At 36.4% G+C, this 15,665-nt stretch overlaps 1 protein-coding gene across 2 annotated transcripts in view; it reads right to left on the reverse strand.

Annotated features, from left to right (window-relative positions):
- The window catches only part of Erap1 (endoplasmic reticulum aminopeptidase 1), a 105,660-nt gene that overhangs the window by 69,086 nt on the left and 20,909 nt on the right, over window positions 1–15,665 (reverse strand). For both annotated transcript variants that reach the window (XM_046428841.2, XM_058574728.1), the window contains exon 3: window positions 7,764–7,873. The gene's annotated coding sequence lies outside the window, so the exon portion shown is untranslated. The remainder of the gene's footprint in view (window positions 1–7,763; window positions 7,874–15,665) is intronic.

Genomic DNA, 15,665 nt, shown 5'->3' on the forward strand with positions numbered 1-15,665 from the left:
CTTGGCTGCTCCATTAATGGGCCTTCTCCCTACACTCATCATACTGCTTTTAATACGACCTTGTTCAACTGCAACTGCATGTTGAAAACTTTTTTTACAAGATAAAGTAAAGGCACTTACTAATCAGACTGTAAACAGGTTCCTTATGAGCCAATATAGCACTCACCCTGAAGTTCCCGCTAAACCATTATTTGCCCCTGTTCAGCTGGAAGAAACCAGAACAAACCATGTCCCTTATCATTATAAGACAAAAGGCTGGAATGTTAGGTTCTTAGGCCAAAATAACTCCATTTTGAAGATCTGCACCTGCCCACCCAGGCGTGACCATCCCATTAGGCCCACCTCCAAAGAGTTCCTAACTACTGAAACCACAAGACATCAAGTAAAAGTCACAGGACCAGATGGGTTATTTTTAACTACTTCATTGTACATGACTATATAGTTAAGAAGCTTTTTTCCAGCAGGCTGCTGCACCTTGCAGAAGGGCTGCCTGGCAGATATTCTCTGTCAATAAACCTTTGCTTGACTCTCTGTGCCTCTTGTGGATATTTGTACCAGCTACCCTAACACCATGCAGTTGCAGTTTTATGACTCCTGGATTTTTCTAAATGCATAAGTCTGATGTCTGTTCCTCTTGTCCTTTCCCCTACTCACCTATTCATGGCTAACTAACCTACCTAACACTAAATATGTGAGATTAGTGAAACTTCATGGTTAATTAAGTCTTCTACAAGACACTTCTCAGAAGATATGCATTCAATCAATAAACATATGAAAAATGTTCAACATCTCTAGTAATTAGAGAAATACAAATCAAAACTACTCTAAGATTTCATCTCACACCAGTCAGAATGGCAGTTATCAAGAATACAGACAACAATAAATGTTGTTGAGGATGTGAGGAAAAAGGCACACTTATACATTGCTGGTGGCACGGCAAACTGGTGCAACCACTCTGGAAAGCAGTATGGAGATTCCATAGAAAACTTAGAATGGAACCACCATTTAACCCAGCTATCTTACTTCTTGATTTATACCCAAAGGGCTTAAAATTAGCATGCTATAGTAACACAGCCACATCAATGTTTATAGCAGCTCAATCCACAATTGCTAACTTTGGAAACAACCTAGATGCCCTTTAACAGATAATGGATAAAGAAACTGCGGTATATATTCACAATGGAATATTACTCAGCATTAAAAGAGAATAAAATTATGGCATTTTCAGGTAAATGGATGGAGTTGGAGAATATCATACTAAGCGAAGTAAGCCAATCCCCCAAAAAACAAATGTTCTCTCTGATAAGTGGATGCTGATGCACAACAGGGAAGGGGAGACATGGGGAAAACGGAGGAACTTTGATTGGGCAAAGGGGAGAAAGGGTAAAGAGGGTACGTGGGGACAGGAAAGATGGTGGAATGAGATGGACATCATTACCCTAGGTACATGTATGACTGCACATATGGTGTGACACTACATGGTGTACAACCATAGAAATGTGAAGTTGTGCTGCAATTGTGTACAATGAATCAAAATGCATTCTGCTGTCATATATACCTAATTAAAATATTTTTTTTTAAAAAAAGATTGCTTTCACTTCGGACATCAGTCACAAGTTTGGAGATTCCACAGGCCAGCCGCACTTCTAAACAACTGGTTACAAATTCAAGGTTTCCATAACCCCTCACATTTGACAATATGTTAAAATGATTCATAGAACTCAGGAAAACACTATACTTAAAACTACAATTCTGTTGTAAAGGATACAATTCTGTTTTAAAGGATACAACTCAGGAATAACCAAATAAAGAGAAGCATAGGTTTAGGTCTGAGAGTTCCCAAACTGGAAGCTTTTATGTCCTGACACACACCAACCACATTGATGTGTCTGTCACCAACCAGGAAGCTCACCTGAGCTTCAAGCATTTAGCTTCTTTACTGGAGCTTCACTGTGTGTGTAGGCATTACTGGTTCAATCACTGGCCATATAATTGAACCCCTTCCCAGCCCCAGAGTTCAGGCTGATATTAAGTAGCTTAAAGCTCTAAATATCTAATCACTTGGTTGATCTTTCTTGCATGACCAGCCCCATCCTGAGTCACATCATTAGCATAAACCCACGCTAGCTGAAGGGGCCCACTATGAATAACTTAGACACTTTAACTACTCAGGAAATTCCAACAGTTTAGTGGTTACCACCCAGGAAACAGGGACAAAGACCAGCCAAATTCTTATTTATACAACATGCTTCTCAAAACCTCTTCACGATTTCTGGTTCCCTTTAGGATATGTACCAACATGGTCTCTGTGGCCCTGTATAGTCATTTTTACGCCTTCTTTATCCACCTTATTTTTCCCTTTCATTTCAACAGACGACTTGGACTCCTTTCATTTCCTCAAATACATTAGTCTCCTTCTTCTCAAATGTCCATTTCTATATATTTTATCTTCATGAAGCAATCTCTGTTCTTAACTCTTCTTAATAAATCTGTCAAATATTCAAATCTGAATATCTTAGCTCACACATTACTTCTAAAAGTCTCTCAAAATCACCTGTCCTCCCAGAATAGGCCTCAGGTCTCAGTCATCCCGTGGTACAGTCTCATAAAATGTGTACCTCTTTGTAGCACTATTTACATTTGTAATTAAATGGGACGCTGAGTCTCTTCTGCTAGAATAGAGATTCAATAAAACTAGGTACTGTGTTACCAAGGCCTGCGTACCATACTTTCTCAATAAATAATTGTTAGATAAAGGAAAGAATGAAATCAATAAATGAATAAATGCTGATTTTAAGCATTCTTAAGAATTCACATCTTTCCAATAGTAAAAATTCCCTAGATTTATGCTGTCTGAAAACTTAAAATTTCATATATAGGAACTATGTGACTTATTAACTCTGACAGAGTACCTGGCATATTATTCTCAAATTACTATAGCCATCTCCTTCTAGTTCATCAGTCCCAGATTACACTTCCAAAGAAGTGAGATTGTTTTGGTTAGATCTGAAATGTCTCACGAAGGATTCATCCCCAAGGCAGCAATATTCAAAGATGGGGTTTGGGGAAGATGACATTTGAGAAGAAGGAGGCTAATGTATTTGAGGAAATTGAGGGCTTGGACCTCACCAAAGGATTTATCCATTGATAGCTGAATGGACTACTGGAGGTGGTGAGAACTATGGGCAGGTGGGGCATGGTTGGAGCAAGTAGATCACTGCAGGTGCATCCTTGGGGACTATAGCTTGTCCCAGGCCCCTTACTTACTTTCTCGCTGTCCTTTCCGACTATGGTAGGCTGAGTAGCTTTCCTCTACCATGTTTTCCCACCACAATGTTTCTTCCTTGGAGCCAGATAACCATAGATTGAAACCTCCAAAACCATGAGCCAAAATGAATCTTTCCTCCTTTAAGGTGTTATTATCAGGTACTTTGGTCACAATGATGAAAGCTGACTAATACAACGATTGTCCCTGACCCTGGAAAACATGTCAATTGCTTTATTTTTATCCTTTCCCCTACAAAATCAGGTTTCAATTTAGTGTCCACAACTTAAAATTTAAGTCACCCGTATATGGTAGTCTAAAAGTCTGTGGATAGTAGTTAAATAGTTGTAAGTCAGTAATGAGTGAGTAATATGTGAAAGTATCACTTCCCTAAAACCTTTACTAACATCAAGTCATAATCTCAGTTGTTCTCAGTCCAGGTTACATATTAAAATTACCTGAGGCGCTTTGAGAATGTACTGATAACTTCATTAGAGCAGAATCTCTAGTGGGACTCAAGCATTGGTCCCTTTTTTTAAAAAGGTTATAGGTGACTAGAATATGCAGTTAGTTGTAATCTAGTAGCATAGTTGAAAGATTAATCACAGTCATGATCTTGTACAGAAATGTATTCCCGACAAGAGCACATGCTGTATCTTCTAATTTCCTAATTGCTTTGCTTCACTTAAGATGTAAATATATTATCTGAAAAGGGATAATGATTGCAAAAAGCCCTTGGGTGGTTGTCCAGTTCACAAAAATCCCTTCCATGAGGACACCCTGATATACTAGGTGGGAAGGTCTTTACATTATAACACTTTCCTGCTCACATGCATAACTAACATAGAAGTTGACATTTAATCTGAGTCATTCTGATAGGTAGCAGACAGACACAAGTGGTGGGAACAGGTGGTTAAGGGGATAATCCCATAAACTGGGCCCACTGTTCTAATGCCCACATGCTTTCTTTTAAAAAGCAATTTAACTGCATACATGCCTGGTTCAAGTCAACAGAATATGTTACATTCTTCAGCAAACAACATGTTATCTGCAGGAGAAATCCAGGCCTGATATGCTGACAAGGAACACAAGTTACCCTGGAATGGGGACTTTTGTGACCCTTACACAGACCAGATTCCAGAACTCAAGGAGATGAGTATAATTCTCCCAACTATGAATCTGTAAGGACAGATTCCAATTAGAAATGGTCAGCATGGGTCAAAGTGGCCTAGAGTAGTGTTGGACCTTACCATACACAGTGGGGACTTGGAATTTTAAAGCAATTCTGCTGCCATGGAGGTGGATGTGAGCAAAATTATCTGGAAACTTCCCCGAACCCCCCAATAAAACCTGAGGGCAGGAGGGGTGCACTATCCCTCTTCTCTCTGAGAGGACCCACTCTTACTTGGGAGTTTCTCCTTTTCCCTTTTCCTTTTCTTTCTGACAAACTCATGCCTGCTATACTGAACTACATTTCTGAAATCTTTCTGGGGTTTGTAAGAACCAGTCTGAGGATGTTGGGGCTGCTATGGCTCTGTGGCAGACCCTTGCTCTGTAACAATTTCAATAACCTTTCTTAAGAATTTGATGTTTACAACAAAGTTAGAGATGAGAGAGAGTGTACAGAGATGCTTTGGGTAGCATTTGGTGATTTTTCTGGTATAAATACATCATGGCCAGCTTCAATGTACTAATGTAATATCATTTGTTTTGCAAACTTCTTCAACACTCCAACTCTGTTTCCTCAGAGTTGCCACAAACCAGCTCCAGTCCAATGGAGTTGAATCACTTTAATGTCAGCCCCTCACATAAAATTTGAGTATGTTCCATTTTCTGAATTTTCCAGGACTAATAAGTTGCTCAATTTGTAAATTCCTCAGATACTCCCACAACTGCCACCCATTTTCCTTCACATATATTCAAGATAGGCACAAGTAGTCTTTGGCATATGCAATATAAAGAATCTAAAAGAATACACTTATTAATGAATCAGCATTTTAGTTAGAGTAAGTTTATCAGATGCTCAAACTCAAACAAGTAACTTACAAGTCCTTAGGAGAAGTAAAATAAAATGTTTTTTTAAAAAAAGTTAGGGCTGGGGGTTTTGCTTAGTGGTAGAGTGTATACTTGCCATGCACGCGGCACTGGATTGACTATCACCAAAAACCAAAACAAAACTAAGAAGGCACGATTGGCAGAAGAGTTCCCTTGGGGATTTGGTAAGCAACCAGATAGTAGGTTGAAGGTGCTGTGTCTTGGAGGGAGACACTGCAAGAGAGGGGCCTCGAGAATGCTGAAGCAAAGTTTTGTTTTCAGAATTCTGCCTAGCATGACTTCTGGCACTCTCCAATTCCTCTGCAGAGAATTTACTTAAAGTTTTAAAAAAGGGTTATTGATCCAAACATTATGGAAGCTAGGTTCATTTACTTTTAATCATTAATCTTAGGCTCTTTGAAGAAACAGATACCAAAGCACTGAGAAGTAGGGAAGAGAAGCAGAAAAGTCAGGAATAACAATTTGGGGTGAGAAAAATCATCCCACCTCCCAGATAAGCGAAAGTACTAAGACATTATGCCTTTCAAAGTTTACAAAATTATATGCAGAATGATGTGTATGTGTAATATTATGAACTATGCCTATTACTGGAGAAAAATTACATACTAGTGTTGATTATATATAATGGGGAGTTGAACTGGGAATAGAAAATTGATTAAAAATATAAGGATATCAGTGTGAAAACACAAAATACAATTATTTATTCAAACTTTTTGTAATTGGGCTTAATTATATTGTGACTTGTTAGTTTTATGCACATCAGTCAATACATTACCTATTACATTACCTACAAACTTGGCTCTTTTTTTTTGACTAATTTATCTTTATAGTAGTACTTATGTGGCATCATTTAGACTGATGTTTGCATACTCGAACTTTTAAAAATTATCAGATGTGGAGGAAAGGAAACCCAAGATACTGGTGGTAGGAATATAAATGAGTACAGTCACTCTGGAAAACTGTAAAGCTAAAAATAATATTACCATATGATTCAGCAATCCCACTTCTGGGCATTTGCCCAAAAGATTTGAAATCAGTATATTGAGGAGATATCTGTACTCCAGTGTTCACTGCAGCACTATTCATAAGAACCAAGTAAAAGAATCAAGCTATGTGTCCATCAACAGATGGATGAATAAAGAACATGTGGCCTCATATACACAGAGAAACAGTAATCTGCCTTTAAAAAGAGATTCTGTCTTTTGCCATGACATGGATGGAATTTAAAAGCATTATACTCAGTAGAATAAGCCAGGTATAGAAAGACAAACACTGCATATTCTCTCTTATATATAGGGTCTAAAATAATCAAGCTGACATAACAGAGGGTAGAATTGTGATTAGTAGAGGCTGGAAAGTAGGGAGAATGGAGATATTATGTTAAAGGGTTAAAAGTCTCAGGAAGAAAAAGTTCTGGATTTATTGTTTTTGATTTTTTTTGAGATCTATTGGACAGCATGGCCAATATAGTTAATGATTATGTATTTTGTGTTTCAAAATTGCTAGGAGAGTAAATTTCAAATGTCCTCACCACAGAAAATAAGTATTTGAAGTGCTAGATATATTGGCTTGATTTAATTATTATATCTTTTATTCATAAATAAAACATCAGTTTGTACCTCATCAATATATACAACTGTGATTTGTAAATTTATAATTAAAAACTTATTAACTAGAAAATAATAATGGAAAAGGAATGATAAAGATAAAAATAAAACTTATCACAACTTTTGTTCATATCATACCCTTCCATTGTGATATGAGGGTACTCATTTCCTCTTTGTGGTCCTCTCTCTCCTCAACTGAAAAGAACAATTAGATTATCTCTAAAACCTATTCAAGTTAATACAGTTCTGTGAATCTAAAAATATTTGTGCATGCAAATTTTACCTGTATTCTGAGAAAAAGGGAAGTGAAGTTATACAAATGTATAATTTAACATCTTCAATTTTTTAAATAGTATGAAAAAAATGTTTTTGATAGTACTATCCTAGCATGTACTCAAGCCATAATTTAATTCCTATAAAAACCAGATATTGACACTGAATAAAATAGGAAGGTAACAGAAGGGTAACTAACCACAGTTGTTTGTATCAGTGTCCTAACCCAGTCATAAAAAGCAGAACCCAGAGCACATCAAAGACCTCTCCGTCCCTACAGTGACTGCCCAGTGATTGCATTTTCCTAGTGTTTTGGTTCTTCAATCTTGGTGTTTTTCAGAATCAGCTGGGGAACTTGGTACATGACTCAGGATCTGTTTTACTCTACAACTTTACTCTTCATGTTGCTTTATTTTGCAGTGATACATACCAAAGTTAGGAAAACAGCATTCTAATCTATTTATCCTTTCCCTCTCCTTGTTTAGTGTTTCTTAAAGTTTTCTACACATTAGAATCACCTGGAGATCCCTTTAAAATCCAGATTCCCAGGTCACGTTACATACCAATTTAAGTAGAATCTCAGGAAGGTGAAGCCAGGTGTCAGGATGTCCATCATGCCACCCAATTTGAGAGCTGGCATCCTTTAAGTACTTCTTAAGCTCTGATGTATTTCCTAGGAATTTGTAAGGTGCAGATTATGATCAGTAGGTCTGGAATGCAGTATGGGATTCTGCATTTCAAACAAGTTCTCAGGAGCTTTACCAACCCCCAGTATTTGCTCGCCATCAATCCAACCAAAAGATGAATCAAAAGTGTGAATTCAGAGATAGTGAATCCATGATAAAGAATGAGTGGCTGGTTTTAAGAATGTTGCTGATTATGTAAATTAAACAAACAAACAAAAATCTTAAAAACTAAAACCCATGGTGAACTAAAATCAAGGTTCTATTTGGATGCTATACTCAATTGATCCTCAGAGCAGTGTAGTGTCTAGGAAAATGCTAATTATAAGTTAAGTCTGAATGAGACCAATGGAGTTATAAAAGATGAACAATGATACCCTGAGAGTCAATATTTGTACATAAGAATAGTTGATAGAAACAAAGAAATGTTAACATCCTGATGATGAGAACTTACCTGATGAAACTTTCCTATTATAATTAAGAACTCAAATTTTGAGAGATGAGCCCTCCAAATTACTTATTTTTGTACATATTACATATTGGAACTTAGTTCATTTTCTGTTGCTCAAACAGAATATCTGAGATAATTTGCAGGGAAAAGAGGACTGTCTTGGCTCAGGGTTCTGGAGGTGGTTGCCTGCATCCACTCAGCTCCTGGGAGGGTTTCATGGCAGAAGGGCAAGCCAGCTTGTGCAGAAAAGACCATGTGGTGAGAGAAGATGAAGAAACAGAATCTGCTTTGCACCAACACATTCTCTCAGTAACTAATTCAGCCCCATGAGGGGAGAACTCACTCCTGTGAGATGGCATAATCTATTCATGAGGATCTGGCCCCATGACCAAACACTTCCCACTAGGTCCTGCCTCCCAACACCGAGAAATTAGGCTTTAACCTGAGTTTTGATGAGAGAAGCTATATTCAGACCATTGCATACTGAAACATTGAAATACACTTTCCCTCCTTCTACTTAAATAAACCTTTACTGGCTGAACAGAAATAAGAAAATGAGATCGATTTCCATTAAATCTTGCTTATTTAAAAAAAATCTCATTTAATATTCTGCTAAATGTGCACTTGAACTTTGTATATTTAATTCACCAACCTAAAAACACTGGTAAGACTCATAAATATGTAAACAAATCCTGGAGAAGTGTAATTGATCAGTACAGCTCTTTATGCTCTTCTGTTCCTCTGTTACACATTTTTAGCTTTTATTTTAATGTAAACACAGATTGAAATATGTCCTGATAATTACTCTTGTTAATTATAGAGTGTGGAACTCCCAGAGTGTGTTCCATAGAACACTAGGACCAGTTTGTTCAAATAATATTGGGAAATGCTGTATTCATACCTTAATTTTGGAGATTTATATTGCATATTTGCATGTTATGAAAGGTTCTATTACTAAAGTCTCTTGGAAACAAACACAAAATAAATGTTCAACTCTTTCTAGACCCAACCTATTATTTTTCAGAAACTCTCTGGGTTCTCTCCACCACACTCCAGGGCACACATTGTGTAAAAGTCTGATCTAGAACCTCAAAATTAGAGGTTGAAGGACTCAGAAAATATTTTGGTGAGCACATTTTTTTTCATTCTACTTTCTGCTCCGTCAAAAGGATCTATCTGAATATATAAATAGCATCTATGAAAATTATTTCTGATAAGAAAGAGTTTCAGGTAATTAAAAACCCAGGATAATTAAATTATGTCATGTTTATAATTAGTTCTTTTATTAATTAAATGAACTTTTATTCTCATTTAAGGCATGACTTCAAGAGCTGATTGTCTAAAAGCTATTTCCTAAGCAATGATTCTTCCCTGTCAAAACATAAGTCTTGGTTTCCCCAAACTACACAGTGTCTTTCATCTCTTTTCACTGTTTAAGAGTGAACAGAGAACAGAAAGAGAAATTAGGAAAACTACCCCATTCACAATAGCCTTAAACAAACAAACAACAACAGCAAAACAAGAAACAAACAAACAAACAAAAAACCTTGGAAATCAATCTAAAGAAAGAGGTAAAAGACCTCTACAATGAAAAATACAGGACACTAAAGAAAGAAATTGAAGAAGACCTTAGAAGATGGAAAGATCTCCCATGTGCATGGATAGGCACAATTAATATTGTCAAAATGACCATACTACCAAAACTTTCATTCTTCATAGAAATAGAAAAAGCAGTCATGAAACTTATTTGAAAAAACAGAAGGCCTAGAATAGCCAAAGCAATTATTGGTAAGAAAAGTGATGTAGAAGGCATCACAATACCAGACCTTAAATTATACTACAGAGCTGTAGTAACGAAAAAATGACATGGTATTGGCACCAAAACAGTCATGAAGACCAATAATACAGAATTAGAGACAAACCCAGATAAATACAGTTATCTTATACTAGATAAAGATGCCAAAAACATTCATTAGAAAAAAGATAGCCTTTCAACAAATGGTGATGGGAAAATTGGAAATCCATATGTAGCAAAATGGAATTAAACTTATCTCTCACCATGCACAAAACTCAACTTGAAGTGGAGCAAAGAATTAGGCACTAGAATAAAGACCCTGCATCTAACAGAAGAAAAAGTAGTCCCAAATATTCACTGTGTAGGCTTAGGAACTGACGTTCTTAACAAGACTCCTAAAGTGCAAGAAGTAAAATCAAGAATTGGTGAATGGATGGATTCAAACTAAAAAGCTTCTTCTCAGCGAATGAAACAATCACTAACATGAAGAAAGAGCTACAGAATGGGAGAAAATCGTTACTACACACATACTTCAGATAAAGAATTAATCTTCAGGATATATAAAGAACTCTAAAAAATACAAAAAAATGACCCAATCAATAAATGGTCAAAGGAAATGAACAAGCACTTCACAGAATAAGAAATACAATCAATCAACAGATATATGAAAAAATGTTCATCATCTTTAGCAATTAGAGAAATGCAGATCAAAATTACTTGAAGATTTTATCTCACTCCAGTCAGAATAGCAATTATCAAGAATACAAGCAACAATAAATGTTGGAGAGGATGTGGGGGAAAAGGTACACTGATACATTGCTGGTGGGACTGCAAATTGGTGCAACCATTATGGAGAGCAGTATGGAGATTCCTCAGAAGACTTGGAATGAGAACACCATTTGATCCAACTATCCCACTCCTAGGTTTATACCCAAAGGACTTGAAAACAGAATAGTACAGTGATGCAGCCATATCAATGTTTATAGTAGCTCAATTCACAGTAGCTAAACTATGGAACCAAACTAGGTATCCTTCAAAAGATGGATGGATAAAGAAACAGTGGTATATATACACAATGGAATATTACTCAGCCTTAGAGAAGAATGAAATTATGGCATTTGCAAGTAAATGAATGGAGCTGGAGAATATCATGCTGAGTGAAATAAGCCAATTCCAAAAAACCAAAGGTTAAATGTTTTCTCTGATATGCTGATGCTAATTCACAATAAAGGATGGGTAGGGAAAATAGAGGTGGATTAGGTAGAGGGGATTGAATAGAGGGGAGGGGTAGAGGTAGAATGAATCAGATATTATTACCCTATGTACATATATGATTATATGACTAGTGTTGTTCTATATCACGTACAACCAGAAAAATGAGAAGATATACTCCATTATTTATGTATGATGTATCAAAACACATTCTACAGTCATGTATAACTAATTAGAACAAATTTAAAAATCTAAATGAAAAAAGAGTGAACCGAGTCATCAGACTCCACAAATTACTCAGAGTTTAAAATTAACTCTGAGGGAAATAAAAATCTAGAACCCTTTGCAAACTTAGGAAACACATTGTATTTAACATGGTTTACATTTATAGTTAGACTGGACTTCTCAACTGACACATTCTTTTGATGCTACTTTTCTTAGTTTTCATTCTTTTCAAACCTGAGTCCTGTAGGCTTATGACCAAACAACCTAAAAGCATAATGCAGTAAGTCTATTAGAGACAATGATTTTGCTCTGTGTTCAATGCACGACAGTGAGTATACTCTCTGTTTTCTTGCAATCTGCATCTTGGAAACTGGAACTGCGGAAATTACTATGAGAGACCACTGAAGTATTAAGGTAACATATGCATAGTCTGGATTAGCCAAAGAACACACTCATGTGCCCTATGCTGGGACAGTAGTAGCAGATGATTGCTCTGGTTGAAAATGGCAATAAAAGAAAAGTCAGACAAGTAGGAAAAGGGAGAAGAGCCAGATGAACACAAAATGTAAAAAGACCCAGGGAAAGGACAGAAGACTGATTGCAAGGCAATCAGCATTGACAGTTGTGGAAAGCACACAGCAGGACTCTGACTGCTAAGAGGATAGGGACAAATGAACTTACAGCACTTCGCTCATGCGGAGAGAACTCAGAAATGCCTTTGGAAGGGCAGCAATGAAGGCATTTGCTTCCTCACACACTCATTCATTCAACAAGGACTGGGTTCTCTCAGTGGGAGAAGCCTCAACCCGTCAAATTCCCAAGTCTATCACAACACATCAAGACAATTAGATCCCCTGATCTGCTGCAACAAGGACAGAGTCATTCAAATCCTCTGCCTTTATATACTGGGAGCTTGAAATCTGGCAGACAACATAGATGGATATTCTTGTTTTCATGAGAAGAAATGCTAGGAAGAATGAACGTTGACTGTGGATCAGATCCCTGTCTCTACCTTCCCCCAGCCATATGCGGTAAAGCCCTCTCATGACTTCCAGAGAGTGCATAAGCACTGTAGAGAAAGGTAGAATCCCAGAACTAACAAAACCCTTCTATGACTGAAACTTTTCTCAATTTCTAAAAATAGGTCTCTATCACTTGGAAGATTTGGGAGTCAAATTATAGAAAAAAAAATACAATTTTCACATATCTAGGTTTATTGTCGGGGAAAATTGTATTCTTAGGTTTGAACTGAAAGAAATGTTGGGGAAAAAAGTTCCATTTTCCAAATTTTTTCATTAAAATTTAAGGACGGGATACAGTAACACTATTCAACAGCAATGAGAATAGTATCATATTTTCATAAAATTAATGCTTTCTTACTTTTGAAAGAAAAACATTTTAGATGCAAAGCTTCATATTCAAGTCTGACAATTAAAAAGAGACTTTTCAAAAAAAATCTCATAATCCCATAGTCTTTAATTTAGGCTTACAATGTTCAGATGGTAATGTGAATAGAAATGGTGACTCAATTACTTTTCAAATGAAGTACCTTGATGAGTGTATTCATCTTCTCCTGATAGGGAATTATTATTGCCTTAAATTTAATCTCAGTTCTGCACATGCTGCAGGAATTTTCATGGCTAAACTGTTTTAAATTATCTTAATTTATGATTCATCCACCATGAAAAATGAATATGTTCTACTTACAATAAGTTGAAATGACATGTAGTAGACTGAAGATGACTTTCAATTTGATTTTCTAAAGATATTTTAAAATATTTCTCCTGGGTGGGTAACAATCATGCACTTTATTCACTTCAGGGTTGGGGTTGTTGGCAGTGCCAAGCTGGTAGTGTGTATACTTGTTCATTCATTCAATGGATGCAAAGTCAAGCAGATACTCAAAGCAATAGACTGTGAATACAAGGAGCAAATCATCTTTCAGGTCTGGGAGGACACTGAGAAAGAACAGGCCAAGGTCAGGACTGTGTTCTCCAAAGACAGGACTGTGGCCACTATTCCCAGGAGAGAGGTTATTTGTTTGCTCTGCACTTTAGTTTGAAACAACCTGTGTGCAAAAGGTAAGGGAGAACAGGATATAGATGTAGTAGAAATAGATTAGAAGTCTGCAGGTAAATCTGATTACATGAGGTCCAGACAGAGAGGATAAATTTGCTTTAGCTTTAGACCTATGAACAATATGTACACTACAGAGTTCAAAAAGAATCATTCTAAAAGTCAGAATTAATACCTGGTATAGTTATCTTTAGTTAAAAGTATGTACCACTGGACACCTTTCAAGAACTGGGAATACCAGGCCACCTCTTAGGTCAGAGGGACAGATATGATCAACTTAATTTGATCACCCAGCAATGGCTTGTATAATATGAGATGTATTTATTCACAGTAAATACTAGGAAACAAACTTAGGAAGACAATGCTCTTTTCTCATACAAGCCTGGGTAGATGGGAATGTGGAACTCAGGGAAATATGGCCTTAGAAAGATTATCCTCCCCATGCAGTGTTTTAAAATCTGCTTGGTGAGTAGAGTTCCAAAGGTTATAGGAGAGAGTGTGACACATCTGAAAATCAACTAACCTCAATGTACTTAAAACTTCTAAAAATAAAATATGGTGACTTTCCTGTACTTTGGAAAGGTAAGCAAAATAGTGCAAGCTCTCAATAGTGGAAGCAATTACATTTGGACCCACATAGAAAAATAATGTTTACTTATAAAGGTCAAGTAAAAGATGAGTTTGGAAGGACATCACCTCTCTAGAGGAAATCTGTAATCTGTATTTCACAGCCATTTTTTAACTCTATTCTGAGTCCAGTAATCTTGTTGTGGCCCTTGTGTCTTCCCAGAGCTCCCATTCATACACACCTGCACAGCTCTGACTAATTATTTAACCTTAAGCATTACTTTTCTCATTAAAATGGGAGCAATGGTATATATCTCCTAAATCTATTGTGAGAATCACATGTGATGCTCATGTGATGCTCATGTCTGTCTGGAAGACAGTAAAGGCTAATGTGAGATTGAAGTCATTGTTGTGAATCAGTACTGTTTTTGATTCAATAGACACTTCAGGTATGTGAACATGTTGATGAGGTAGTTTGTATTCCACAGTTTAACTTGGATTTGTAAGTGAGTCACACTGAACAGATCTACAAACTTAAATTATTGAAGGTCAATGTGATAAAAGAACTCCGAGCACTCTTGGTTTTAATTTTAATTTCCTTTGTTAAAAGGTCAAATGCAGGCATCTTATAAAACACTATATATGTGTTCCTGGAAAGCTTCACATTTTGCAAAAATTGCTCACTGAAAATAATAAGGTCTGTAGGGAAAATACTATTAAGGGCAGAATATTAAAAATCAATGCAGCTTTGAAAGTAGCAATCTAACACAAACAGTTAGAACCCTGATAAAAATCATATTCATATGGTTAAATTTTCATGGATATTGCCTATAGAATCTCAGTCATTCCAACCTTTGTGTTCTTTAAGCATAGAGTCATTTGAAATACATGTTCTTAAAGATAGTTAAGTATACATTTAAGTGAAATTTAAAATATGATCCAAGGATATCCTTCCTTATTAAATTTTCTTTTAACATTAAAGAAATATTTTCAGGCGTTATATCTATTTAACCTTCTCAAAGAGTTTAACATAGTAAAAAACAATACAGCAGTTCTTAAAGCCACTAAATGAACCACCTATTGCACAAAAGAAAGACATTTCTGGGCTGGGTTGTGACTCAGTGGTAGAGTGCTCACCTTAGCATGTATGAGGCACTGGGTTTGGTCCTCAGCACCATATAAAAATAAAATAAAGATAATGTGTCCACTTAAACTAGATAGATAGATATTTTTTAAAAGAAAGACATTTCTGAAGGGTATATCCAGCTTTCATCTTAGAGTCTGAATACACTTGAAGATTTTTCTTTATCTATGAGAAGCTCAGCCATACTGGCTTCAAAACATTAACAAGCTGGGGGAAATTGTGCATGAACCAACATGACTTCCACTGACTTCATATCCTATTTGCCAATCTCGTATGAGTTAATTAGTATTAAACACACATTGTGGGAGAACA

This window comes from Marmota monax, unplaced genomic scaffold (assembly GCF_021218885.2).
Source record: "Marmota monax isolate L192 unplaced genomic scaffold, Marmota_monax_Labrador192_F-V1.1 WCK01_AAM20220418_F8-fsc00018, whole genome shotgun sequence".
In the NCBI taxonomy this organism is placed as follows: domain Eukaryota; kingdom Metazoa; phylum Chordata; class Mammalia; order Rodentia; family Sciuridae; genus Marmota; species Marmota monax.